Here is a 28,000-nt window from a genome sequence, read left to right on the forward strand (position 1 = left end):
ATCTAACCCAGCGTTCACCTCTAGGGTGGTCATGTTGCTTAGCCTCCCATATGTGTGATTATGCTGAAGACCAATCAAAGAATGTCAACTATGCATAAATAATCAGCCAGTCCACCTCAGCATGCGCGCTCTGTGCGTGTGTTTACACATGCTTTTCAAGCAACAATATTCCTTTCTAAATTCCAATTTCTATCATTTCTTGCATTTAATCTGCTTCCTTTCTGGCCTTTCTTGACCAAAAGATTCCCCCCAAACCTGGAATTGTGGCCCCATCTCCATCTGGACATTACCAACCACAGTAGCCCAGTTTGGCACGAGGGTGCTGATGAAGATGTCCTGTCATTTCCCCTCTGGCTTGTCTGCCTGCAGTCGCACTAATTCCGTGGGCCGTCCTCTTAAACCCGGAGCCTTTAGATTTGTATTTATGACTTCAGCAGCTGCTCGGCTCCGTTTTTGTTCTGACATTTTCGCATTGGTCTGCTTGGCCTTTCAGTGCTCGACTGCAGGAAACTCAGATTATCTCTCTTAAGTGTAGTGCAGGCATGTGTGTATCTCTCCGTCCCCTATTCTAAACCTTCCCTCCCAACTCCCATATCTGCTGAAAGCAAAATACCCTCTAGAGCCAGCTGGCAGTGACAGCGGCTGTTGTTTTTAAAAGAGCATATTCATTGTGGGACCTGGTACCTTCCTTCCTCCCCACCCCCTTTATAGATAAAAAGCTACTGTTTACTGAGTCAGACTCATCTGGGGCAGCACTGACAGCACTGACTGACAACAGCCCACTAAGGTTTAGACAGGTCTTTTTCTTTGCCCTACCTGGGATGCTCCTGGGTTGGTCCTCAGACTGTCTGCATGCATGTCAGATGCTCTGATGCTGAGTTGTAGCCCCTCTTGCCTTAGTTTTTGTGGTTGGTTGTGTGATGAAGAATCTGTGCAAGTTCGGATGGCTGCAGCACAGCCTCTGCCGCGTTGCCACCGCTGTGAGGAAGGCTGTTGTGGCTTTGCTCCCAGTCCTCATGCTTTGTGGTCCTTAGTTGAAGGTGGAGCTGCCTGCATACTGGCTGATGTGCTTGGCACATGCAGGATAGAGGTGAGAGGACAGTTGGGGAAGAAGGCAGTGAGTAAGATGGTCCTGTGTATAGTCTTCTCCTATTGAAATGGAAACATTGGCATTTGGTGGGCCGCTGTGAGATACAGGAAGCTGGACTAGATGGGCCTTTGGCCTGATCCAGTGGGGCTGTTCTTATGTTCTTAACTACAATTCCCAGGAGGACTTGCAGGTCTTCTTGTTGTCTGGTGTGCTCCCTGGGGCATTTGGTGGGCCGCTGTGAGATACAGGAAGCTGGACTAGATGGGCCTGTGCCTGATCCAGTGGGACTGTTCTTATGTTCTTAACTACAATTCCCAGGAAGCCTTGCAGGTCTCTTGTTATCTGGTGTGCTCCCTGGGGCATTTGGTGGGCCACTGTGAGATATAGGAAGCTGGACTAGATGGGCCTTTGGCCTGATCCAGTGGGGCTGTTCTTATGTTCTTAACTACAATTCCCAGGAAGCCTTGCAGGTCTCTTGTTATCTGGTGTGCTCCCTGGGGCATTTGATGGGCCACTGTGAGATATAGGAAGCTGGACTAGATGGGCCTTTGGCCTGATCCAGTGGGGCTGTTCTTATGTTCTTAACTACAATTCCCAGGAAGCCTTGCAGGTCTCTTGTTATCTGGTGTGCTCCCTGGGGCATTTGGTGGGCCACTGTGAGATATAGGAAGCTGGACTAGATGGGCCTTTGGCCTGATCCAGTGGGGCTGTTCTTATGTTCTTAACTACAATTCCCAGGAAGCCTTGCAGGTCTCTTGTTATCTGGTGTGCTCCCTGGGGCATTTGGTGGGCCACTGTGAGATATAGGAAGCTGGACTAGATGGGCCTGTGCCTGATCCAGTGGGGCTGTTCTTATGTTCTTAACTACAATTCCCAGGAAGCCTTGCAGGTCTCTTGTTATCTGGTGTGACACCCTGGGGCATTTGGTGGGCCACTGTGAGATATAGGAAGCTGGACTAGATGGGCCTGTGCCTGATCCAGTGGGACTGTTCTTATGTTCTTAACTACAATTCCCAGGAAGCCTTGCAGGTCTTGTTGTCTGGTGTGCTCCCTGGGGCATTTGGTGGGCTGCTGTGAGATACAGGAAGCTGGACTAGATGGGCCTATGGCCTGATCCAGTGGCGCTGTTCTTATGTTCTTAACTACAATTCCCAGGAGGCCTTGCAGGTCTTCTTGTTGTCTGGTGTGCTCCTTGGGGCATTTGGTGGGCCGCTGTGAGATACAGAAAGCTGGACTAGATGGGCCTGTGGCCTGATCCAGTGGGGCCCTTCTTATGTTCTAAACATCACTTAGGCCGGTTGAGAGAAATATTTGGCCTGTAATATTTAGCACTCCATATTGCAGACCTGTCCGGTCTGCTTATCTTAGTGATGGACTATATAAAGTTATAATAGCTGAATACTTATATAAATGTAAATAAATGAGAAAGCAGGACTGGGACAAAATTTCACTTGCTGCCTTTAGCAAGTGGTACAGTTCATTCTTGGCAGGGAGGGAGGGAACCCAGGGGGCATAGACAGTGACCCACAGTTTTGGCTTGGTCTTTGTTGTGAACCAAAATCGTGGCCGTCCACTAAGTCTTCCCCACCCCCCACCAACAAATGCTGCCCTTTCATGATGAGGAGCAAAAGGGTAGGCTTAGGGGTGTGGTTGGCTCCTGCCTGGCTGGATCACTCCAGGGTGCTGCAATTTAGCAGCTGCTATAGTCCTCCCCACCTCCTGTTCCTGCCTGAGAGTAGGAAGGGGTGGCGTGAGGCTGGCGGGTTTGACCGGGCATTCTTGCAGCAGCTGAGCAGTCCCCAGCTTTCCTCATAAGCGTGGAGTCAGGAGAGGGACTGTGGTCAGGACAATTTCACCTACTCCTGCTTGAACTTGGGGAGGAAGGTTGAGACTTATGCTGCGTGCCAGACGGTGGTGCCAGTGGCTTCACTGGGGGTGCAGGCCACGCTGGGTGTTGCGCATGGGGGGGGGTGACACCAGTACTGGCCAAAGTCTTTAAAAGCTTGCTATTTTTTATTAATACCGTCATATTATATATCCTTCAACATGTAAATTCATGCAGGAATGCCTTGAAACAAACCAAAAGAACATAAGAAGAGCCCTGCTGGATCAGGCCAAAGGCCCATCTAGTCCAGTTTCCTGTATCTGCCACCAAATGAGATCCAGGGTGGTGTAGTGGTTTGGGAGGTGGGCTTAGGCCTGGAAGATCCAGGTTCGAATCCCCCCTCAGCCACGAAGCTTCCTGGGTGATCTTGGGCCAGTCACTTTCTCTCAGCTTCACCTACCTCGCAGGGTTGTTGTGAGGACAAAGGGAGGGGAGCAACTGTGTACACCGCCCTGAGCTCTTTGGAGCAAGGGCGGTATAAAAATGTGAAAAATAATAAAAATAAATGTCCTAGGGAGCACACAAGACAGCAGACACAACCTGCGTCCTGGTGCCCTCTCCTGCGTCTGGCAACCGGAGGCAGCTTGCCTCTAAAACCAAGAGCTTCACATACCTACTATGACTTGTAACCCGCAATGAACTTCTCCTCCAGAAATTTGTCCAATCCCCTCTTAAAGGCATCCAAGCAAGATGCTATCACTACTTCTTGTGGCAAAGAGTTCCACAAACTAATTACACGCTGGGTAAAGGAATATTATCTTCTGTCTGTCCTAACTCTCCCAACACTCAACTTTAGTGGATGTCCCCTGGTTCTGATGTTATGCGAGACAGAAAAGAGCGTCTCTCTGTGCATCCCCTGCATGATTTTGTATGTCTCAATCATGTCCCCCCCTCAGGCGCCTCTTTTCTAGACTGAAGAGGCCCAAATGCTGTAGCCTTTCCTCATAGGGAAGGTGCCCCAGCCCAGTAATCATTTTGGTTGCTCTCTTAACCGTGTCGAAATATCTCTATATTCTATCAAAAGTTATACCCAAAAAACCAGCAGATGTGGGACGATGGTGCATCACCACGCCCACCGCCTGGGGTGTTGTCCCACTCATCGCAATAGTGGAGGTCCATCATGGGGGTGACACACTGGCCTCCTGCACCCCCTGTATGCAAACTCTAGTTATGCCACTTGGTGGCGCTGCAGCTGCTGTGGCGAGCAGTGTATGCAACGTTGTGGAAGCCTGGGCACCGGTCCTGATTTGTGATGGTACCTGATTTTGCACCAGTGCTAGTATTGTGACCTGGCAACCCTAAGGGGAGAACGAAAGCCAAAAAGCATTTGGCTCTGAACCTTTTGCACTAACCAGCCAGTTCCTTATCTGCAGATTCCTCGTGGGCATAGGGTTATTGGATCACGTCCTTCATTTTCCTCTGTTTGTAGATGATCAGTCACTACCTTGTGCTGCCAGAAAACGAATCCTGCGGATATTTGAAAGTGTGCCTGCTTTTTCTGCACAAATTGTATTTTTCATCCTATTTTGTATCACTTTGGGACTTACAAACAAACTGGGACCAGGTTTTGGCTGTTTTAGTGCCTTGCAGACATCTTAATCCCCTGAGGGCTGGGGATAAAAATAGGCCCTCAGTTTGGCTGTACTTGTCGTAAGAGGCGACTGAACAGCCACCGGGTAGATGGGACTCGTTAGCCTGGGAAGGCAGCTCATCTGAGAGAAGGAAAACTCTGATCTCAAACCTCCGCTGCCTTGTGGCTACATCCAGTTATGGAAAAGGCTTCAGGAGTCAACCTCGAGGCAAAATCCAGAGCCGGAGTCCCTGAGGCAGTTCATGGCTGAACACAGTCACGTTCTGGCAACTCCTGCGACGCCGCTGGAACCAACCATATTGGCCTCTGCCTTTCCATTGGACCATTTCAGCGACGTGGAAAGGGGGGATTTGCTGCATGGGAAACACCCTATCCTCCATATCTACTTTACCCAGGCTTCGCGCACTGGAGAGGACACTGTTCCAGAACCACTATTCAGAGTGCGATACCATAGTCTTCCGAGACTGAAGGATGCCAACAAGTTCAGACATCTTAAAAGATGCAAAGATTGTCATCTCTCTCTTAGTTTCCCTGTCACGACCAGCTTGCCTGGCTTGCTGGTTGGTACCTATTTCTCCCAGGGTGCTTCAGTTATTCATGTCTGCCTTTTAGCTTCTGGATTCTGCGGACTGATCTACTGTGGGGAACCATGGTTTGTGCAAGTCCGGATGACCTGCTGGGCCCTCTCAGTCAAGGTCTCTTTTAAACGAAGGCCCAAATGTTTCCAGGACTTCACAGAAGGGAATGAAATAGTTAAGAGAACAGTCAGTGGGACAGAGGAGGGGTGCCGGGGAAGTTGTGGGGCTCCTCCCTGGTTGTCCAGCTGGAGAGGGGCAATGTTTCTAGCTACTTGTCTTCCCAAAATCAGGATGAATGGTCACACGTGGGTGCATCTAGCGTGTTGAAAGCCCTCCTGCTCCTTGCACCGCTCCTCCCTGTAACCCTATTGCGTGAACATTTCTAAGCTGTCGTCGCCTGCTGGCGATCGCCACATGGCTGAAAAGTGGCACCGCATGGGAGAGGCCTCAGCAGTGCTTGCGGTTTGCAGAGGCAAGCATTCGCCCTCCCTTCCCCCCTACGGAATACGCAGTCCAACTATTTGGATTGATTTGTAACATTTCAGCACTGCCTCTTTTGGGGAGAAGCTAACTTCTCGGAGTTGGCATTGCCCTCCTGCCCTCTTCCCACACCCAGAGTGACGAAAGTTTAAATGGCTCCATTCAGTACAGAGGCAGGTGCAATAGTAGCAGTCCTGATGCTCTCAGCAATTTGATTCTGCTGTTCTTTAGAACATATGGCAATTCTCCTTGCCTTTGTGCCGCCAGATCTTTCTGCCTTGCCTCTAGACCAGGGGTGTCCAAACTTTTTGGCAGGAGGGCCACATCATCGCTCTGACACTGTGTCAGGGGCCGGGGAAAAAAAGAATTAATTTACATTTAAAATTTGAATAAATTCACATAAATGAATATATTAGAGATGGAACTTGTATGAATGAATGAAGGCCTTGCAGTAGCTCAAGGCCTCTAAAAGGCCTTGCACAAAACAAGGCTGGTCTTTCCTTTGCTGCCACTACTGCATCACAGACATGAAACAGCAAGTAGTGGAGGGAGCTCTTGTCCCACAGCTCACACGAGAGGTCAAACAATCACCCTCACACTGTGGGGTGATTTGTGTTGGGTCAGTGTGCTCACTGTGGGGAGCAGTTGTGTTGGGTCAGCGGGGGCTCCAGCAAGTCTCTTTAGGGCCAGAGGCTCATTGGAGGCTGGGGGCTCCCTGAGGGCCAGATTGAGAGTCCCTGAGGGCCGCAAGTGGCCCCGGGGCCGGGGTTTGGGCACCCCTGCTCTAGACTCTGAGCAGCTTTCAAAGTCAGAATACTTTGCAGCTGCCTTCCCAACAAGTCAATTTCTTAAGGCTCTGCTGGGCGATGAGATTTGTGCTGTTGCTATTCCTGCAGTAGGATTGTAGGCTGCTTAGACCAGTGGTTCTCAAACTTTTCAGCACCGAGACCCACTTTTTGGAATGACAGTCTGTCAGGACCCACCGGAAGTGATGTCATTAACCTGGAAGCGATGTAATGGCCGGAAGTGACATCAACAGGCAGGAAAATGTTAACACCTCCCATACAATATCAAATTAATTAAGTTAAAAGTTTATAATAAGTATAAGTTTAAAAATTAATTTAAAATAAAGAACCCTCTTAACCCTCCAAAGCTGTTGCTGATGATCCTCAAGCACCCCAAAGGCTGCAATCCTATCCACACTTACTCAAGAGTAAGCCCTATTGACTATAATTGTCAAAAGCATACACATAGTGATCTGTTAAAAGGACAGATCTTCCCAAATGCAGTCGCGTACCATGCTAGCATCAAGTCTAATCTATTAAAAATAAAATGCACATTGAAATGAAGGAGGACCCACTTGAAATTGACCTGTGGGCCCTGACCCACAGTTTGGGAAACACTGGTTCAGACAATCATTTTTGTGGGCTGAATGTGGTGATGAAGAAACCCCTGTGAAAGGAAAACGGGGCAGAGACCTTTGCTAGATTCAGCTCCCCAGTTTGCTCCTTGGGCAGTGGTTGGCTGGTCATGTCCACTGCCCTTTGGGTGGCATTTTTGTGATAATAAAAAGTATAAAATACATTATAATGTACAAATACATTATTAAAAATGTATTTATGCAGACAGTGGAGAGGTCTCAACTCTGGCTGAAGCCATTCCTGGAGATTTCCCCCTCCAACCTGTTGTCATGTTGGAAAAGAGGCCCAGCTAAAATCTCCAGGATTGCTTTCAGTAGTCCCATGGAGACTTGATGCCAACTGACCCCACCATCCTCCCAGGGGCCTGCCTATCCTTCCCTGTCCTGAATCACCTCCTCCTCACCTTCCCCACACCCCTCCCCAGATCTCTGCGCTGATCTGACCCGACCAGCATGGGCTTACCTTAGCGCTGGTCCGATGGGTTTGGGCCGGGTTCTAGAGAACAGTGCACAGACATTTGCCGACCTCTCTGTATTCCCAGTGGCGCGAAAGTGCTTTACAGCACTTTTGCAACACCGTTGCAAAAAATCTCCTCTGGATTGGGCCCTATGTGATTTATACCCCACCTTTCCCTCTAAATAATTGAAGCGTGTTATTAATTGAAGTTACAGCCAGGTTAATATCTTGCCAGCTTTGTGACTGGTTTTTGGTGCTACCAAAAGAGAGCCGAGTTGAGTTGAGTTGAGCTGCTCCAGTCAAGTGCGTCTTTGGCTTGGCTCTGGGGCTACACTTTTCCTCTCCAAGGGAGGCCTTAATTCTTTTACCCTGTATCTGAGAGCAACGATCTGTGGGACAAAATTACAGTCATTTGCAGCAGCAGCACATTGAAAATCAATTTGGCTGTTGGACGCTAGGTACGAACGACTGTAAGCAGCACTTCATTTTGCTCAGGTCCAGCTACCGTTGAGCTGAAGATCAATTTAATTCAACGGTAACCTAATTTGGGAAGAAAAAAATAGCCTGTGAGGGGAAAGATGCATATAGTGTAATCACATGCAAGTCATGCAGCCCTCCTCTCCCCCAGCCGGATTCTTGACAGCCTGTGCCTTGGCTGTAGCAAGTTCCTGTCCTGGGTGGATGTGGGCTGGAAGTGCAGATCTCCTATCACTGACATTCAAGACTTGTCATCTAATTCCAGCCCAAGGACCTTAACTGTCATCGTTGTGTAATCTTGGGTGAGAATTTGGGCAGGTGCTCAGGGAAAGATAAGAGAAATTGAAACCCCATTTTTCTTCCCAAAATATTCAGCCAAGTTATTTGAACGGGTGCCAGCGAGGCCTCGGAAGAGGAAGCACTTTTGCCCTAAAATCCCAGTGCAAAGTCCCTTCGTGAGATATATCAGTATCTTCTTCCGCCCTTGCAAAGTTAACTGGTTCCTGGCAGGCTGCTGCCTTTCTCAGTTCTGTAGGGAGATTGTGTTGATATGTTTTGCATGTCTGAAAGCCAGCAGAAGGCATCTTGGTGTCTGAGGCAGGTTGCCAAATATTGCCCTCCTTACCTGGTTATCTGCCAGCCTCTGCTCCTTCCATTCCCTAGATTGGAAAGGGAAGAGGAGGATGGAGGACAGGAGAGTGTTGTGCCAGAGTGTATATCCTCTCTCATGCCTTCGCATCTACTCTTTCCAGTCTAGGGAGTGAGAGGAGCAGTGGAGCAGAAGGTGGGGAGAAATTTCTTCTTGAACCTCTAGAATTTGCTACATTTCTTCAAATCTTGTGCCTAATCATCAGGAAAAAAACAGCAGATGAGGTTGTAAACCCATCTCTAGGCCATGCAGCTTGAGACTGCAAGCTGGGGACTCGCATTACGGAAAACTTTCCCAAATGGAAAAGTAGCAAACATGCATGTCCGGGATGCTTCTGGGCTCCAACACTTGTCCCTGGCACGCTGGTTTTCTATGTGCAGTTGATTTTTTTCAAGGGGGAACATTCCATCAAGTGAGCTCCTACTTGCAGTCTCCGTGCTGATTGACCCCTTTATCAGCTGCTTCTCAGAACTAGATTGTAGTCATGAGATCTGGGTTACATTTGCACCATCATGTATAGGTGGGGGGCAGTTTCCTCCTTATTAACCTATCTGGTGTGCTGGGGCTGTTCTTATGTTCTTAACCATTTCCTGCTTGCCTATAGGGTGCAAGTACACTTGCAGTAATGGATGAAGCAATGTCGGTGTGCTGTGGCTGCAGATGGGGACGTGTTGACTTTATGGTTAATGCAGAAGATCAATCAGGAGAAAGGAACTTGCATTGCCAGCAGCAGTTATCGTGGTCATGATGTGATGCATTGCTACGATACATTGGAAATGAAAGTGACAGCAAGTCCCTGCTGGATCAGGCTCAAGGCCCTTCTAACCCAGCATCCTGTTTCATGCAGTGGTCCAGCAGCTGTCTTTGGGAAGCCCCACAGGCAGGAGACAAAGGTGTGTTTCTCTCCTGCCATTGCTCTCCTGCAGCTGGAGTTCAGAGGCATACGTCTGCTGAACTCAGAGGTGGCACATAGCCATCGTGACCTGACCTTGATGATTTGGCCCAATCCGCTTTTACAGCCACCCAAGCCATCCCCACGTCTTATGGCAACAAATTCTGTGAACTAATTATGCACAGTGTGAAGAAGTTCCTTTTGCCAGTCCTAAATCTCCCACTCATCACAGTTTTGCTGGCTGACTACCCTGCAGATGCCCGATCTCGTCTGATCTCGGAAGCTAAGCAGGGTCAGGCCTGGTTAGTACTTGGATGGGAGACCGCCTGGGAATACCGGGTGCTGTAGGCTTATACCATAGTCTTTCAAGACTGAAGGTTGCCAACCATCTCCCTATACTGAACAGTATCTCCCGATCTCATCTGATCTCGGAAGCTAAACAGGGTCAGGCCTGGTTAGTACTTGGATGGGAGACCGCCTGGGAATACCGGGTGCTGTAGGCTTATACCATAGTCTTTTGAGACTGAAGGTTGCCAACCGTGTAGTGTTGTGAGAGTTGGAGAAAAAAGCTTCTCTGCCCGCATCATCATGTTGTAGCCTTTCTTCGTAAGGATGGTGCTCCAGCCCCCTGGGCAATGAAAGTTTTTCAGTCATAGTTTTCGATTACTTAGAGCAGGGGTGCTCAATAGGTGGATCGCGAGGCAAAATGAGTAGATCGCGGAGTGGTGACCCCCCCGCCTTCAGGTGCCTCTGGGAGGAAACGCCGGGAGTAAGGCCCATTGTACTCAGTGGGGCTTACTCCCAGGTAAGTGTGGCTAGGATTGCAGCCTCACAGCCTAATCCTAGGCATGTCTACTCAGGAGTAAGTCCTGTTATACTCAGTGGGGCTCAAGGTACACCAACATACATTGTACACATAAATGTTATATGTTATGATGGCGCCAACATTGTAAAAAAAACTCTGGTAGATCTCCAGGCCTTGCTGGGTTTCAAAGTAGCTCTCGAGCCAAAAAAGTGTGAGCACCCCTGACTTAGAGGCTCTGGCCTCTGCTTTTAACTTAAGTCGCTTCAAATCCCATCTATTGCCTGTGTAAATAAATGTGAGGTTGAATCACATTAAGAGGGTGGCATCTCTTGGGATGATCTGACCACATAATTAGGGGGAAGACATAAGGATAGGGGCAGTTAATGGAAATGTCTTCTTACGAAACTGGTTTTGCAGAGCGATGGATGCTGGAAGCTGCAATTGTTACATTTTGCTTGTTTAGATCAAGAATCATGTGCAGCCAAGGGAGGGAGTCCTTCCTGTAAACCCATAATTGTTTGGGGCTTGAGCGGTGGGTGGCTGACCGAGGATAGTTGTACTGATACCGGGCAGGGGGTGGGATGTCTGCAGAAGGATTTAAACCCCAGTGAAAGATCCAGTGTCGTCGTCCTGAACGGCTGGTGGTGTCAGAGTTTATAAATTGCTGCTATTTTGACAGGTTGCTTTGTAGATTAAATAGGTGTGTGATTGACGCGGTTGCCCTGAAGGATCTCCCTTTTCATCAGGTCATTCTATTATTTATAACACAGAGTGATTGGAATTTTTTTTTCTTTCCCTCCAGCAGAAGCCAAAGCAGAATTTTCTAGCAGAGCACAACTATGGCACAACTATGGCACTTAGAGCTCCATGTACATACCGGCCATTGTGATTGCTCCACAGCTTGACTGCTGCATTGCTTGTGGTACAGGGTCACTTGGGAGGTGACACACCCAGGGTGTGTGGGATGACGCAGCCGCCCCCATTGAAGCTACATTGATCTAGGTCTGGTTAGTTCTGGAGAGGTGCCTGCCTGGAAACCCCAAGAAGTCTTCTTAATGGAAGAAAGAAGGTGACATAGGCAATATATTTTTGGAAAGGCAGTTGTCCAGGGCCTTATTCCACCTGGTACGAAAAACTTTAGAGAACTGTATGCAGATATGCTGGTATCATCAAACAGATGCTTGCTGAGGGCAGTGCAAAGGGGAAGAATGAAGTCATTTGCCTTAAAATGGATTCTTCCTCACTCACTCTCCTTGGATCCAGTCTTAAAAACGCTCGTGTCTCCAAAGACTTTGGCATCACAGTCCTCTTCTCCGCTGTAACTAAACTGTGTACGTGTAACAGAAACAACCCCATATCCTTTCCCTGTTCAGCCCTGCTTCAGTTTTCCCCCAATCTTCCTTCTGTCAATATCTAGATCAGGGATGTCAAACATAAGGCCCGGGGGGCTGGACGCGGCCTGCGGAAGCTTTTAATCTGGCCTTCAGGCTCTCAGCTGCTGAGCAGTGCTGAGGTATTACAGCTAAAAGGGCAGCCCACATGAAAGTTGGGCTCTGCCATCTCTTAAAATATGATCAAGATTTGCATATTTTCTCTTCTGCCATTTGCAGCTAATGAGTTTCCAAGTGAGAAAAAAGTTCTTATTTTTGGTTGTGACCTGTTTAATGACATCACTTCCTGCCTAATGACATCACCTCTGGCCCTCAGCAGGCATCACGAATGCTATTCGACCCGCTGTATGAAATGAATTTGGCACCCCTGATCTAGATTGTAAACTCTTTGGGGCAGGCATTTGTCCGTTCTCTCGACTTAAAGAGCCACTGCATAAAGAAAAATCTGCTGTGTTTCAGCGTTATGTTTTCTCTGTGGGTTTTTGTTGTCCTTGGTTGCTCCATTCATTTCAATATCCGATCTCGTCTGATCGCGGAAGCTAAGCAGAGTCAGGCCTGGTTAGTACTTGGATGGGAGACTGCCTGGCAATACCAGGTGCTGTAGGCTTACACCATAGTCCTTTCGAGACTGAAGATTGCCAACCATCTCCCTATACTGAACACTATCTCCCGATCTCGTCTGATCTCGGAAGCTAAGCAGGGTCAGGCCTGGTTAGTATTTGGATGGGAGACCGCTTGGGAATACCAGGTGCTGTAGGCTTATACCATAGTCCTTTCGAGACTGAGGGTTGCCAACCATCTTCCTATACTGAACACTATCTCCCTATCTTGTCTGATCTCGGAAGCTAAGCAGAGTCAGGCCTGGTTAATACTTGGATGGGAGACCGCTTGGGAATACCGGGTGCTGTAGGCTTATACCATGATCTTGGAAGCTAAGCAGGGTCAGGCCTGGTTAGTACTTGGATGGGAGACTGCCTGGGAATACCGGGTGCTGTAGGCTTATACCATAGTCTTTCGAGCCTGAAGGTTGCCAACCATTTGTTGTCCTTTTAACTTTTCTTGTGGAAATCATCATCCTTGTGGTGTTTTTTAATGAGGTTTGTCGGTCTCCTTGGGCATCGCTTTTTAAGAGGGGAAAGGAAGGGTATAAGTTAAAAACAAAAGCAAATACTGCTGACTGTTCACTTAACAGCCCAGGTTGATTTCCCTCCTCCTCTGTCCCTTCCAGACGTGGATCCACTATCTCTTTAATGAGTGCCTGCCTCATGCCTTAGCCGGCTAATTAAAGAGGCCATGCCAGTAAGCGGTGGCACCAGATTGACGGTGGGGAGGCTTTTCTGAGCAGGATGTGGAGGAAAGAGGGATCATGCTGGCAGCAGCTGCTTGGCCGGGGGCCCTGCAGCCTAGATCACCCCCACAGAGCAACTGGAAATGGAATATCGGGTTTTTGAAATGGTTATAAATACCACCTCAGGAGCTGATGCAACCTCAGCGGCTGAAAGCGAGGTGTTTAAGAACAGGAGACTCGGAGCCGAGCAGCTCAGATTCATTCCACCCTCCTCGGCAGCCGGTCTTCTCCTCTCCCATTTCCTGAATCTGCAGTTTATACACAGCGCATTAAAAAAAAAAAAAGCACAAAACTGTCCTCTTTGATTTCCAGAAATAAACACACAGCATGTAGGGGACCCGTCATATTTTGCTAGTTAGATCAAAGCCCTTGCATCTGTAGGGTAGAGGCGTGGAAAGATGTCGGCTTGAACCACACATGTGTTAGATTGGTTGCTTGGATTTCAGTTAATGGGATGTGTGAGTTTTTAAGTTGGCGTTTAAGTCATTCTTGATCTGTGGATGCCAGCCTGTGTCCGTCATCTCGCCGCATGTACCCTGAACTTATGTGCTGTTTGATGGTGTCATGGTGAATGAGCTTGTCTTGAAGCCCCCCACCCCATCTCTACTCCCCAATAAGCCAACACAACAGCAGAAAATCAATTTCTGATGGTTGGCAACCTTCAGTCTCGAAAGACTATGGTATAAGCCAGCACCCAGTATTCCCAAGCGGTCTCCCATCCAATTACTAACCAGGCCTGACCCTGCTTAGCTTCTGAGATCAGACAAGATTGGGTATGTGTATGAAATTCTTCATTAGAGTGTTGTCTTCTTTGGTCATTTATTCCTGCTTTGAAATTTATGCAACTTCATTTAAAGATCTAACTCCTGATGAGCGCTACATTCACAATCAAAACCAACTCCTGGTGCCTTACGCAGAGTACCAAATGCTAACCACCACCACCCCACCTTTTACTGGTGTCATCCCCAGCTTCTCCACCACATCTCTTTTGCTCTGTTCCTCCTCTTCCTCTTGACAGTCGAGGTAGTGGGAGTAATAGTAGTGAGTGGTTGGGGATGGGATACCTGCCAATCTTCTGCCTGAGGTAACAGTTTCAGTTGGCCTCATGGATGGACCGGTTGGCTTGAGGACGAGTGGGGTGGAATCAGTGAGAAGGCAGTGTAACTTGCGTGTTGTCTCACTTTGATGTCCCCTTGCCCTTCAGAAAAGATGATTATTTGAAGCTCAGATTGGACGACGAGATGCACGAACCCCTTCCCATTATACACACAAAGGTCAGCCTAACTTTCTTGTGACTTTTAGGGCACAATCCTAAGCAGGTCTACTCAAAAGTAAGTCCTAATTTGTTCAATGGGGCTTACTCTCAGGAAACTGTGGTTAGGATTGCAGCTTTATTCCCTTGCAAAACTCATAAACAGCCTCATGAAATGTCTTTGGCATATCTGCCAGCTGAGGCCTCACCTCTGATTGTAGCGTCCAGTTGCCCAGCCCTCTGTGTGGTGGCTATGTTAGCCAGTCCTGAGCTATAATAATAATAATAATAATAATAATAATAATAATAATAATACAAGTATTTATATACCACCTTTCGTGGTCTTTATTCAAGACTTTATTCAAGGCGATTTACATAGGTAGGCTTATTTAAATCCCCGTAGGGATTTTTACAATTGAAAGAAGGTTCTATCTTTCAAGAACCACAACATTCAGATGTTTCTTTCTTGATCTGGTCACACATTCTGGCCTCCATCCTCCCACACTCAGAGCAGATGGAATAACTTGGCTCAGCTTGTCAGCTGCTTCAAGGTCGCACGGTGCCGGTGGCCTCGAACTAGCGACCTTATGGATGTTATCTTCAGGCAAATGGATGCTCTACCCTCTAGACCAGACCTTCTGCCCAGCTATGCCTTGCTGGGGCCTGTCCAGCCTCTTTTTCAATCATACCTGAGAGCATTCTGTCCTCTCTGGAATAATCAGCATGGCTTGGGCCGCTATGGGACTGTGCCACGTGTCATACTCACTCTTGTTCAGAGAAACCAAAGCTTCATAAATCTATTGAAATTTGCTCTCTCTCTCTCTCTCGTAAACTGTGATCACCTTGATGGCCTTGTCCTTTGCGATCCATATGGAAGCAATGCTCTATTCCAATGTTTCTCAAACTGTGGGGTCAGGATGGACTAGGTGGGTCACAAGCCAATTTTTGGGTTGGGTTGCGTAGCACCTAGCTCAGCTGCCATTGAAAATACAGAGCTGCAGATACAGGGTACAGAGATACTGGGCAGGACGGGCTCCTAGACGGAGAGAAGCCTGGTGCTTTGCCCTGAATTAGGTGGGAAGGTGGGAAGCTGGAAAGGAGGAGAGGGCTGTGTGGTTGGAGAAGGAGCCAAGCCTGTCTTCTGCTTTGACTTCCAAGTTGGAATGTTTGAATTCTGAGCTACGCAAAATAACAACACGAGTGCTCTGTGTAAGGGTACCTTTGGCTGGTTGTGGCTTAGGTTTGAAGCCTAATTGATGATGTCACTTCCGGCCATGACATAAATTCCAGGTTAATGACATCACTTCCAATGGGTCCCAACAGAGCGTCATTCTAAAAAGTGCTGAAAGATTTGAGAACCATTGTTCTGTTCTATACTGTTCCATTGCATTTTATCTGTCAGCCTTGTGTGGCCTGTTTCCATGTATTCCCCAGGCTCTGCGTGCAGCTTCACCCAGAGCAGAACTGTGGACTTCTAAGAATGTTCACCATTTTTATTGATCAATTCCATCTTGCATAGTATAACGTAGGTTGTCAAGACCCACATCTGAATGTTCTTTTCACATTCATTTATGTGACGGTGCATTCCACAGTCCCCAAACACGCTCTGTAGTGTTGACAGCTGCTAATTCCCTGAGAAGAAGGGTAATAATCTTGCAATCAACTCAATAAATAAAAGTACATCTCACGCTATATGCGCACAATCCTGGATAAAATGGATTTTTTTGTGCTCTTGGCAACCTGCGTCCCAGCTCTTTCAAAGTTTACGGCAGGCTGCAGTTCTAAGCGCACTTACCTGGAAGTAAGTCCAGGGGTTTTCAGTGACCTGGCACCTGATTGAATGAGGCATGGATCTGACAATGGAGGCGACGGGGAGATTTATAGTGCTTCAACTTTCAAAACGCTACCAAGCTGCGTTCCCAATTCCTGCTGCCTTTTAGAGAGTGAGGACAAAATCAAATTGTCACACAACTTTGTCACCAGTCAGGACCTGGCCTGCATCTTGTCGTGGGAGCTCACCACAGCAAAGGGCCCCTGTCCAAGCTGTTAATGGTTTCCTGGTGTCTTGCAGCAGTTGACTAGAACATGGGTCTGCTAGAGTTGCACATGTGCTGGTCTGCATGTGTATGCAGGTGACAAATGCACTTTGGTTGTCGTATTCTGTATCACTGGGATTCAAAACTGTTCTTCGATATGGTTTTAGAAGAGACTCCTGATACCTCCTTGGTGATAAGTTCTTTGGTGCAGTTACTTTGCAGTAATCTGAGAATGCAAGATCAGGAACCCTGTGAACCGGTTCCTTTGATCATATGATTCATTTAGGCTTGCAGGAGTTTGATAAGAACATAAGAACATAAGAACAGCCCCACTGGATCAGGCCATAGGCCCATCTAGTCCAGCTTCCTGTATCTCACAGCGGCCCACCAGATGCCCCAGGGAGCACACCAGATAACAAGAGACCTGCAAGGCTTCCTGGGAATTGTAGTTAAGAACATAAGAACAGCCCCACTGGATCAGGCCATAGGTCCATCTAGTCCAGCTTCCTGTATCTCACAGCGGCCCACCAAATGCCCCAGGGAGCACACCAGATAACAAGAGACCTGCAAGGCTTCCTGGAAATTGTAGTTAAGAACATAAGAACAGCCCCGCTGGATCAGGCCATAGGCCCATCTAGTCCAGCTTCCTGTATCTCACAGCGGCCCCCCAAATGCCCCAGGGAGCACACCAGAAAACAAGAGACCTCATCCTGGTGCCCTCCCTTGCATCTGGCATTCTGACATAACCCATTTCTAAAATCAGGAGGTTGCGCATACACATCATGGCTTGTACCCCGTAATGGATTTTTCCTTCAGAAACCTGTCCAATCTCCTTTTAAAGGCGTCCAGGCCAGTCGCCATCACCACATCCTGTGGCAAGGAGTTCCACAAACCAACCACATGCTGAGTAAAGAAATATTTTCTCTTGCCTGTTCTAACTCTCCCAACACTCAATTTGAGTGGATGTCCCCTGGTTCTGGTGTTATGTGAGAGTGTAAAGAGCATCTCCCTATCCACTCGGTCCATCCCCTGCATAATTTTGTATGTCTCAATCATGTCCCCCCCTCAGGCATCTCTTTTCTAGGCCTAGGATAATCTCCCCCCCCCCCCCATGCACAAGCTAATGATGCATGAATTCTTGGAGACAAGGCTGCTGGTGACTGTGACCAGGTAGATGGTTCATCCCAGTTAAAAGAGAGAGGGAGAGAAAAAAAAAGCCCGCCCCCCCGGGGGGGGGAGGAAAGGCCTTTCTTGGAGTGGACTTGCACTGATGTCCTGTGAACAAGTGGGCCGTTGGAACATATCAGCAGCTTTCTCTTGCGGTAGCCACCCAATAAGCCCTTTAGGTGTCGCACTGCAACAGAAAGTCTGGTCGCAGGGCTTGGCGTGTGTCGTCCCCTCTCTCTGCCGCCTTCCCTCCCTTCCTCCTCTCCGCCCGTCTAGCCCTCTGGAGACTTTGGTAACTCTGTCTCGTTGCGTCTGGCTTTGGGAAAGTCATGAAAAGCCGTGACTGCAGCATCTCCTGGCATCCGGATGGAATCCGAGCAATGGCATGTTGAGAAAAAGCTGGCACAGGTTTTAGTGAAAGGGGAGTGTGTGGAGGTTGAGAAACAGCTTGAAGGCTTTGTGGAACTTACCTGCTGCTCTTTTTTCCCCCCCCAAAGTGGTGCCTTGTTTGCTTCTGTATTTTTCTGTTCAAGAGTTCCCCCTCCCCCCCAAATAACTTTCCTTTTACTAGGCAGTCAGGTGTCTTGATTTTGCTGGTGCCACTCCTCTTGCTTACCTGATGTGGATCTGTTGTTTGCCTCTTCCATTGCAATGCCAGGTTAAACCCAGAAACTGCAGTTCCCACGTATAATGCACAGGTATGGATCAGCATATATATCGCCGTCCTGCTCCTTTCCCAGTCTCGCCGGTAATATGGAATGTAGCATATCACCTCCTAATCCGGCTTTAGGCTGGAGTCCGCATATGGAATACATTGCAAAAGCCATGCTGATGTACATGGATGCATTCCAAATCTGACTGGCTTCTTGCACTGAAATGGGTCAGAGCCCTGAGTGCGCAGCAAAGGAAAGGAAGGCCTTTAAATTCTGCCTTTCCTCTAGCATACACACGTAATGGCTAACAAGACCTGGCTGCACAATATCAATCCGAGAGGAGTGCCTGCAGGTTGGACAGCACCAGTGCGGCCAAGCTCTTTAGCAGCATGGTGGCACTGGTCAGTAGCAAACTGCAGCAACTGTTACCCTGTACATGCCCAATCTTGTCTGATCTCTCGGAAGCTAAGCAGGGTCAGGCCTGGTTAGTACTTGGATGGGAGACCGCTTGGGAATACCGGGTGCTGTAGGCTTATACCGTAGTCTTTCCATGCCCGATCTCGTCTGATCTCGGAAGCTAAGCAGGGTCAGGCCTGGTTAGTACTTGGATGGGAGACCGCCTGGGAATACTGGGTGCTGTAGGCTTATACCATAGTCTTTCCATGCCCGATCTAGTCTGATCTCGGAAGCTAAGCAGGGTCAGGCCTGGTTAGTACTTGGATGGGAGACCGCTTGGGAATACCGGGTGCTGTAGGCTTATACCGTAGTCTTTCCATGCCCGATCTCGTCTGATCTCGGAAGCTAAGCAGGGTCAGGCCTGGTTAGTACTTGGATGGGAGACCGCCTGGGAATACCGGGTGCTGTAGGCTTATACCATAGTCTTTCCATGCCCGATCTCGTCTGATCTCGGAAGCTAAGCAGGGTCAGGCCTGGTTAGTACTTGGATGGGAGACCGCTTGGGAATACCGGGTGCTGTAGGCTTATACCATAGTCTTTCCATGCCCGATCTCGTCTGATCTCAGAAGCTAAGCAGGGTCAGGCCTGGTTAGTACTTGGATGGGAGACCGCCTGGGAATACCGGGTGCTGTAGGCTTATACCATAGTCTTTCCATGCCTGATCTCGTCTGATCTCGGAAGCTAAGCAGGGTCAGGCCTGGTTAGTACTTGGATGGGAGACCGCCTGGGAATACCGGGTGCTGTAGGCTTATACCATAGTCTTTCCATGCCTGATCTCGTCTGATCTCGGAAGCTAAGCAGGGTCAGGCCTGGTTAGTACTTGGATGGGAGACCGCCTGGGAATACCGGGTGCTGTAGGCTTATACCAGAGTCTTTCGAGACTGAAGGTTGCCAACCAAACTGTAGTGGAACTGCCTTCCCTCCCCCCACCAAATTTGCACAGTTTGGCCTTCGCACAGAAGAGCATCTGTCCCATGTTGTGTTCTCTTTTATCCCTTGATAGAACCTCAGTGGTTATCTGGTCACTTTCCAGACTGAGATTTGCTTGTCTCTCCTCTTGGTGTCCTTTTGATGTGTTCTTCTCCTTTGAGGGCGGTAAGAGGGAGTGAAACTGCCAGTAATTACACATCAGGGAGAAGAGATGTCCAGTGCTTTCTGGGGAAGGAACATAGCAGCCTGCAGTGGGGGCAGAGAAGGTACTTCCCAAATGCACCCATAAATCCGAACCGTTATTTCATAATGGCATCCCTTTGTTTAAACGTTTTAGCTCCTGGCAAGAGTCAAGCGGAATTTCTCTTTACTGTCAGGGATTGTGCTTCCACCTCCCCACCCAGCTTTCTATTCTCTCCATGTACCTTGGCAATAGGTGCTGGCATATAAAATAACTCGTGTGTGAGTTAGACCTGGCTGGCTCATTCTGTTCCTGCCCTGGTATTTCCAAGCGTGAGTGTCAGGAGTACAAGCTTAACTGCTGGAGAAGGGAGATTTGATTATAGAGAGGGCAGATCATGTGCAAGCAGATACTATGGTGTGGTCGCTCAGTTCAGAGAAATGTCTCAAGCAGCAACTGTTACCCTGCACATGCCTGATCTTGTCTGATCTCGGAAGCTAAGCAGGGTCAGGTCTGGTTAGTACTTGGATGGGAGACCGCTTGGGAATATTGGGTGCTGTAGGCTTATACCATAGTCTTTCCATGCCCGATCTCTTCTGATCTTGGAAGCTAAGCAGGGTCAGGCCTGGTTAGTACTTGGATGGGAGACCGCTTGGGAATACCGGGTGCTGTAGGCTTATACCATAGTCTTTCCATGCCCGATCTCGCCTGATCTTGGAAGCTAAGCAGGGTCAGGCCTGGTTAGTACTTGGATGGGAGACCGCTTGGGAATACCGGGTGCTGTAGGCTTATACCATAGTCTTTCCATGCCCGATCTCGCCTGATCTTGGAAGCTAAGCAGGGTCAGGCCTGGTTAGTACTTGGATGGGAGACCGCTTGGGAAAACTGGGTGCTGTAGGCTTATACCGTAGTCTTTTGAGACTGAAGGTTGCCAACCATTTGTATAGCTAGGAAATTGCATAGAACATCCCGCTGCCCCCACCAGCCCTGGTTGCCCCATGCATGAGACCTACTGAGGCAGCTGCTTCAGGCAGCAACTTGGCAATGGGCAGCTGTCTTTCTCATCCCACCTCCAATGCTGCTCCTTTCTCTCTGAATTAGAATAGGTAGAAAGGGTAGAATGGAAGAGGAAGTGTGAAGGAGAGATGGGGCATTGGAGATGTCCTGTCCTCCGCACTTCCTCCTCTGCTCAGTCCCCCTCTTTGTTTTCCAATTCAGGCAACAGGAGGAACAGAGGCTAGCAAGATAAGGGGGGTGACATTTGGCCCACCATCTCAGGCACTGGGTGGTCTTGGCCTGGCTCTGTCACAAACAGTAGTTCTTTTAGTACAGAGATAGGAATGCAACCCACATTTAATCTGATGTGGCATCTCTTGGGCAACAGATAGGAGCAGGAGACTTTGCTGAGGTTCAGATGTTGCGTTTGCTTCAGTTATGTTGCCGCACACCTCTGTCTCTTCCTCTCCTTCCCCCACTCAACTACTCTTGCGGTGAAATTGGTGAGACTCACAAAGAGAGTCTGGTCCAACAAGAAGCTGATGGAACATACCAAGATCCAGGTCTACAGAGCTTGTGTCTTGAGTACACTTCTGTACTGCAGCGAGTCATGGACTCTTCACTCACAACAGGAGAGGAAACTGAACGCTTTCCACATGCGCTGCCCCCGACGCATTCTCGGCATCACCTGGCAGGTCAAAGTTCCAAACAACACAGTCCTGGAACGTGCTGGAATCCCTAGCATATATGCACTGCTGAAACAGAGACGCCTGCGTTGGCTCGGTCATGTCGTGAGAATGGATGATGGCCGGATCCCAAAGGATCTCCTCTATGGAGAACTCGTGCAAGGAAAGTGCCCTACAGGTAGACCACAGCTGCGATACAAGGACATCTGCAGGAGGGATCTGAAGGCCTTAGGAGTGGACCTCAACAGGTGGGAAACCCTGGCCTCTGAGCGGCCCGCTTGGAGGCAGGCTGTGCAGCATGGCCTTTCCCAGTTTGAAGAGACACTTGGCCAACAGACTGAGGCTAAGAGGCAAAGAAGGAAGGCCCATAGCCAGGGGGACAGACCAGGGACAGACTGCACTTGCTCCCAGTGTGGAAGGGATTGTCACTCCCGAATTGGCCTTTTCAGCCACACTAGACGCTGTTCCAGAACCACCATTCAGAGCGCGATACCATAGTCTTTCGAGACTGAAGGTTGCCAACTGGTGTGTACTTGGCTAAAATAAAAAAAGACACCCCTGTTCCCTTTGTGCTAGCTTTGCTGTGATGGCTGCCTGTCCTTGCTCCTTTTCCCAAGGATAGGAGTGATAATTCCACACAGCCCTGCAGAGGAAGAGGCCCACAGAGAAAGCCTCCTGTGGAAGACCTTGCCTTTATGATGGTGCGAAAGAGCATCCCAGGTATCTTTCATTGGCTCTGTTTCACATGCATGAGAAGTAGGAATGGACGAGGCTGCATCCGTTTAGCATTAGTGGTAGATGCCATTGGTAGAGTAGTGTGTGAGGGACCCTAAGTATTAAAACACCCAACTTATTTAGATTTGCATCACCATTGGCTAATGAAGGAAGGTTTGAAAATGCCTGTCTTCGCATTTCGGAGTGTCTGCTGCAGACCTTTGGCATTCTGGAGAGCGATGCCCCTAGTAAGATGCTGAGGAATGCCAAATATGTGAGGCAATTGTGATAGTTGGCAAACTTCACGGTATCACCCAAGCTCCACTTTCAGCTTTCTGATATGCCTTTCAACATCTGCTCGTGTTTTGAAATATGCAGCTGTAGACCAGGATCTCCACTAGGGGGAGCTCGTACTGTGGGCCACAATGACAGGTTCCCACAAGAATTCCACCCCATGGGTTGGCAAAGTTACCATATAGCTTGCACATATATGTTTTCCTTTGAGGTGGCTTGCTCTTTGCGCTTGTCTCCCTGGCTTGGGTGAATTTGTTTGCTGTCTCTCCTCTATTTGGCGTTATGCTAGATTTCCAAACTGTGAAGTTGTCATTTCCCCTTCTCAAGTCACTTGAGGGTCCTTGATATTCATGCCGAAGGAAACAAGGTAAGGTGTAAGCACAATTGCAAATTCTTCCTGGATGTGACTTGAAGTGCTGTCTTCTGGTAGCCATTAAGTATACGTGAGATACCCTCTGATGGATCTAGTCTCTGCTACATCTTGGACACTGCGGAGACTGAGCTCCCAACATGCCTTGAACTTTCTCCTTTCAAGCAAAGTTCTTATATATCAAAGAAAGTACAACAAGTTCTCACTTAAAGTTGTTGATAGGTTCTTGGAAACTGTAACTTTAAGTGAAACGGCTTATAATGGAACCAATTTTACCGTAGGCTAATTGATTTATGTAAACAAGAGTTAAGTTCCTACAGCATATTTCAGGTCACAGAAACATCACTAAATAAAGACCCAAAACACTTCTAGTATTTGAACGTTGAAATAAATGTGGGCTTTCCAGGCCGGAGAAAACCCATGCAGGCATGGGGAGAACATGTGAGCTTCACATAGACAGTGACCCCAACTGGGAATCAATTTTTTTCCTCAACAACTTTTAATGAAACAACTTTAAGTGAGGACTTGCTGTACTGGCAAGTACATTAGATTCTAGGTAAGACCGGCTCAATACCCAGTACTGCACCTGGCGGAGGTTGCCAAATGCTTCATATCTGGTGGCGCACTTGCTTTCTCTGCGTAGAAGAGGAGAGTAGTAGACTAGAGTAGCAGTTCTCAAACTATAGGTCCAGGACCCACCAGTGAGTTGTAACCCAATTTTTGGTGGTTTTGGCAAAACTGACAGGGCAAATTAGACTCTGTGCATCAAGGGTTAAACAAGTTAAACAGGGGGAGCACTGCTACCCAATCACCATTATAGCCACATGCTTTGGCATTTATAAATCAGCCTGGAGCCTCTAAGGCAGTGGTTTCCAAATTTTTTTAGCATCGGGACCCATCTAAAAAAAAAAGTTTCACTTTACCAGCCTGTCCTGTTGGCAACCTTCAGTCTCGAAAGACTCTGGTATTGCGCTCTGAATGCTGGTTCTGAAACAGCGTCTAGTGTGGCTGAAAAGGCCGATTCGGGAGTGACTATCCCTTCCACACTGGGAGCAAGTGCAGTCTGTCCCTGGTCTGTCCCCCTGGCTATGGGCCTTCCTTCTTTGCCTCTTAGCCTCAGACTGTTGGCCAAGTGTCTCTTCAAATTGGGAAAGGCCATGCTGCACAGCCTGCCTCCAAGCGGGCCGCTCAGAGGCCAGGGTTTCCCACCTGTTGAGGTCCACTCCTAAGGCCTTCAGGTCCCTCTTGCAGATGTCCTTGTATCGCAGCTGTGGTCTACCTGAAGGGCGCTTTCCTTGCACGAGTTCTCCATAGAGGAGATCCTTTGTCTTTAGTATATGTTGATTGTAAAAATTCAGTGTCAGGAGACTGTAATAGCCCAATCTGAGCGTTAAATGCAAAGAGACTGACCTGTCCTTGAGTCCTTTGGAAAAACATGTTTTCTTTTGTCTGTTTTTTTTAAAAGACTTCTCTTTAATGCAAAGTAAAGTTTCAAAAAAGGAAAAATCATGACAAATATTAAAACATTGTAGGAAAAAAAATCATGCATTAAATTATTCTTTCTACCAGGAAGGATGCATTGGGTCAGCATATATTTAAGAACACTGGTTAGAACTTATTTGGGGCCATGGCAGCATCTGTTGGGAGAAGGATCACAGCACTATCCAATTAGGGACACCATTTTCAGGTCATTACCGCTGAAGGTGGGGCATGCCTCTGCCACCCCCAGGTGAAATTGTAGGAAGGGTTGGTTCTCATAAGATGATAGACAGATATTGGTTTATTGGGACCCAACAGTGCATATTTTTAAGACCCACCAATTTGGAATGTGCTGGAATCCCTAGCATGTATGCACTGCTGAAACAGAGACGCCTGCGTTGGCTGGGTCATGTCGTGAGAATGGGCGATGGCCAGATCCCAAAGGATCTCCTCTATGGAGAACTCGTGCCTTTTCAGCCACACTAGACGCTGTTCCAGAACCACCTTTCAGAGCACGATACCAGAGTCTCTCAAGACTGAAGGTTGCCAATGACGATCCTTGCCGAAGAAATTAAAATCAGCATACGTAGTAGTCCATCTTAAGATCACTTGATATGTCTGTGAGATGTCAAGAAGAGCGGTAAGTACCTTTGCATCAGCTGGTGGGACAAAGAACCCTATTGGTATAGTGACTAGATGCAGTAGAGGACACTTGAACTTTTTAAGGATTGTGCAAAAGCAGTGCTAGACCTGCCAGAATTTCTCCTGTACAGCTATAGATGGCAACAGGTGCCCTTTCGTTTCTACCTCTCAGGAATATCACCGTGTTTTAAATTAGCTGAACAAAGTTGTGCAATGAGATACGAGTAGCCATTTTCAACTACTGTGCCGTGGCACATTGGTGTATCATGAATGGTCTACAGGTGTGCCCTAGGAATTTGGAGGTGGGTCATTTATTAGTCAGGCCATTGGGGATGTGAGCCAACGGCGGTGTGCCTTGTCAAAAAACTCATGGTGTTCCTTGATGATTTTAGTGCCTTGTCAGTGTGCTGCGAGATGCAAAAGATTGAGTTAGGGGGTTGCTACACAAGCAGCCCATCTAATGTCGGTTCCCCCTTCTCAATTTTGGTTTGTCTATGTCCCATCCCCCCATTGCCTGGGGAGTAGTAGTGGAGACTAATGGGTACACTCCATCAATCTGCTGCTTGAGAATCACCTCAGTGGACCTCAGGCAGCAGAGCAGGACAGACCCACAGTAATTAAAAGGATGGAAGTGGGGGTAGGTTTTTGGAGCAAAGTATGTCCTGCACCAGCTGTTTGTGGTACATTCTAGAGAGCATTGCACGGAAAAACGGTTTGTGCAGGCATGTCATAAAGGGGCATTGGGGCAAATGACTGTGGTTTCGGAGCTAGGATTTTGACCCATCTAACACCTAATGCTTCCAGTTCCATCCTCTTTGGGGGGAAAAAATATGGCATCCCTTGGTGGCATTCCTATAGAATTTGTTCCTTCAGCCTCATTCATGTGAACTTCTGCCTTACAATATACATGCTGTAGATAATATGAAGCTGCTAAGAATTTGCAAGGGAGCTGAAAAGTAAGTTTTGATGTTATTTTTTTTTTTTTGCAGGGTGGGGGGGAAGAGGGAAGACTTCTTCTTGCATTTATTCAGCATGTAGTGAATTCCTGTCGGGTGGGATAATGCAAGGGTTTTATCCTGCCAATGAGCTCATGCACAAAGCATTCCAATTATTTGTGCGATTCTAGCTGATTGCTGAACACCGGTTGTAGATTCCCTAGTAGTTATGCGCAGTTGTCATTTCCATGCATTCCACCATTAAAGGCTGATCAGGTTTCGACTTTTGCAACTCCACGGAGCCAGCTAAGGGGAACTGTTTCAGGCCAAGTGACTTAACTGTTCTCCAGAATCTTTTTGCTCACCTCATTTTACTTTGCTGTCGTTTTGTTTCTTTTTTGTGTTGTTTTGCTTTTGTTTTTCCCCAGTTCCTGGCGAGGTGAATTGTTTTTAAGGGAGTACCAGAACACCCTTGGAGAAGTACGTTTGTGTATTTTTGCATTGCTAGAGCAAGCAGTGTTTGTGTTAATTTTGTTACAACAGAATTGAACTTAGTAACATAAGAAGAGCCCTGCTGGATCAGGCCAAAGGCCCATCTACTCCAGCTTCTGTATCTCACAGTGATCCACCAAATGCCCCAGGGAGCACATAAGACAACAGACACAACCTGCGTCCCGGTGCCCTCCCCTGCATCTGTCAATCAGAGGCAGCCTACCTATCTACCTTGCACATACCTACCATGACTTGTAACCCATAATGAACTTTTCCTCCAGAAATTTGTCCAATCCCCTCTTAAAGGCATCCAGGCAAGTTGCCATCACTACTTCTTGTGGCAAACAGTTCCACAAACTAATTACACGCTGGGTAAAGAAATATTATCTTCTGTCTGTCCTAACCCACCCAATGCTCTATTTTCATGGATGTCCCCTGGTTCTAGTGTTACGCGAGAGGGAAAAGAACATCTCTCTATCCAGTCTGTCCACCCCCTGAATAATTTTGTATGTCTTAGTAGCATTGGTTATCGCTCTCTTTAAGTGCAAGGTCCTTCAGTAGAACTGGGTATATAATGTCTGGGCTGGAAAATAAGTCTGCTTCTTTGGGTTACTGTAACACAGTGTTTCTCAACCAGTGTTACTTGTACCACTGGTGGTAATTTAGGTGGTGTCCAGTGGTGCTTGTGGGACACCCCCCCCCAGACCTCTGCCACCTGGCAATGAAACCAGCAACACAGTGCGACACAAGCAGTGGTAAGAGGCTTGGCTCAGCAAGCAGAGTTCCAGTGTGCACTCAGTGTATCCCTGAGCATCTTACCAGTGTTTGTCGCATCACATCTGGCCTCCCAATCCAGAAACAACTGGTGATGACATCATCGCCATTTACTTCCCGTGCTACTTCCAATAGGTGGACACTGCAAAGTGGTACAACAGCAGACAAATGTTGAGAAACCCTGCAGTAGCATGCAGGAATCTGTTACGAATGATACAGGTGGGACCTTGGTATCCACTGATTTGATTCACCACTGGTACAAGATCCACCTTCAAAGGGCTTGTAGCAAGGTAAAAAGCACCAAAATACCATTTCCGACCTTTGCGCTGTTAAATAACTGTAATTTCATTCCATTAGATTCCATTATTCACCCCATCTAGTGACTGAATGCAGTATAATGTCTATACCAATGCATTCTGGAGTGGCAATAGAGGAGCGAGAAACCTGGACTTGAGTCTTTAAAGCTATTTTTCCACTGATTTGGTACCCACTGATTTTTTTAATCCACTGGGAGTTCCGGAATGGAACCCCTGTGGATAATGAGGCACAACCTGTATTATTAGCAGGGCTGGCCTATCCATGAGGCCAACCGAAGCTGTTGATCTTAGGTAGTGGATTGGGGGGGGGCACCCTTCTCTGTCAACCTTCTTTCCTCCTTCCCCTTCCACTGCTGAGTCTTAAAAATTAATGATTATATTAGTAAGGATGATAGTGATGATGTTGATAAACAGAAACAACCATTTGGGTATATTGAAAACTGATCTTTCTGTCTGTTGAACTGGGAATCTTATTATGGAGGCATCTGTTTCATTTGCTTTGGGCTATCCTTTGGGTCTGATGCCTTTCCCTTTAGCCAACACTTCTGTTTGGTCGTCCCCCC

General features: G+C 47.9%; 1 protein-coding gene and 4 pseudogenes across 1 annotated transcript in view; all 5 read left to right on the top strand.

Moving 5' to 3' along the window:
- Positions 1-28,000, top strand: part of LOC136663868 (ankyrin repeat and fibronectin type-III domain-containing protein 1-like) — a 473,183-nt gene that overhangs the window by 255,024 nt on the left and 190,159 nt on the right. The window lies entirely within an intron of this gene.
- LOC136634060 (5S ribosomal RNA) lies at positions 9,752-9,870 on the top strand (annotated as a pseudogene).
- Positions 9,900-10,022, top strand: LOC136633789 (5S ribosomal RNA; annotated as a pseudogene).
- Positions 12,353-12,475, top strand: LOC136633861 (5S ribosomal RNA; annotated as a pseudogene).
- Positions 19,038-19,152, top strand: LOC136634083 (5S ribosomal RNA; annotated as a pseudogene).

Source organism: Tiliqua scincoides, chromosome 13 (genome assembly GCF_035046505.1).
Source record: "Tiliqua scincoides isolate rTilSci1 chromosome 13, rTilSci1.hap2, whole genome shotgun sequence".
Taxonomy (NCBI): Eukaryota; Metazoa; Chordata; class Lepidosauria; order Squamata; family Scincidae; genus Tiliqua; species Tiliqua scincoides.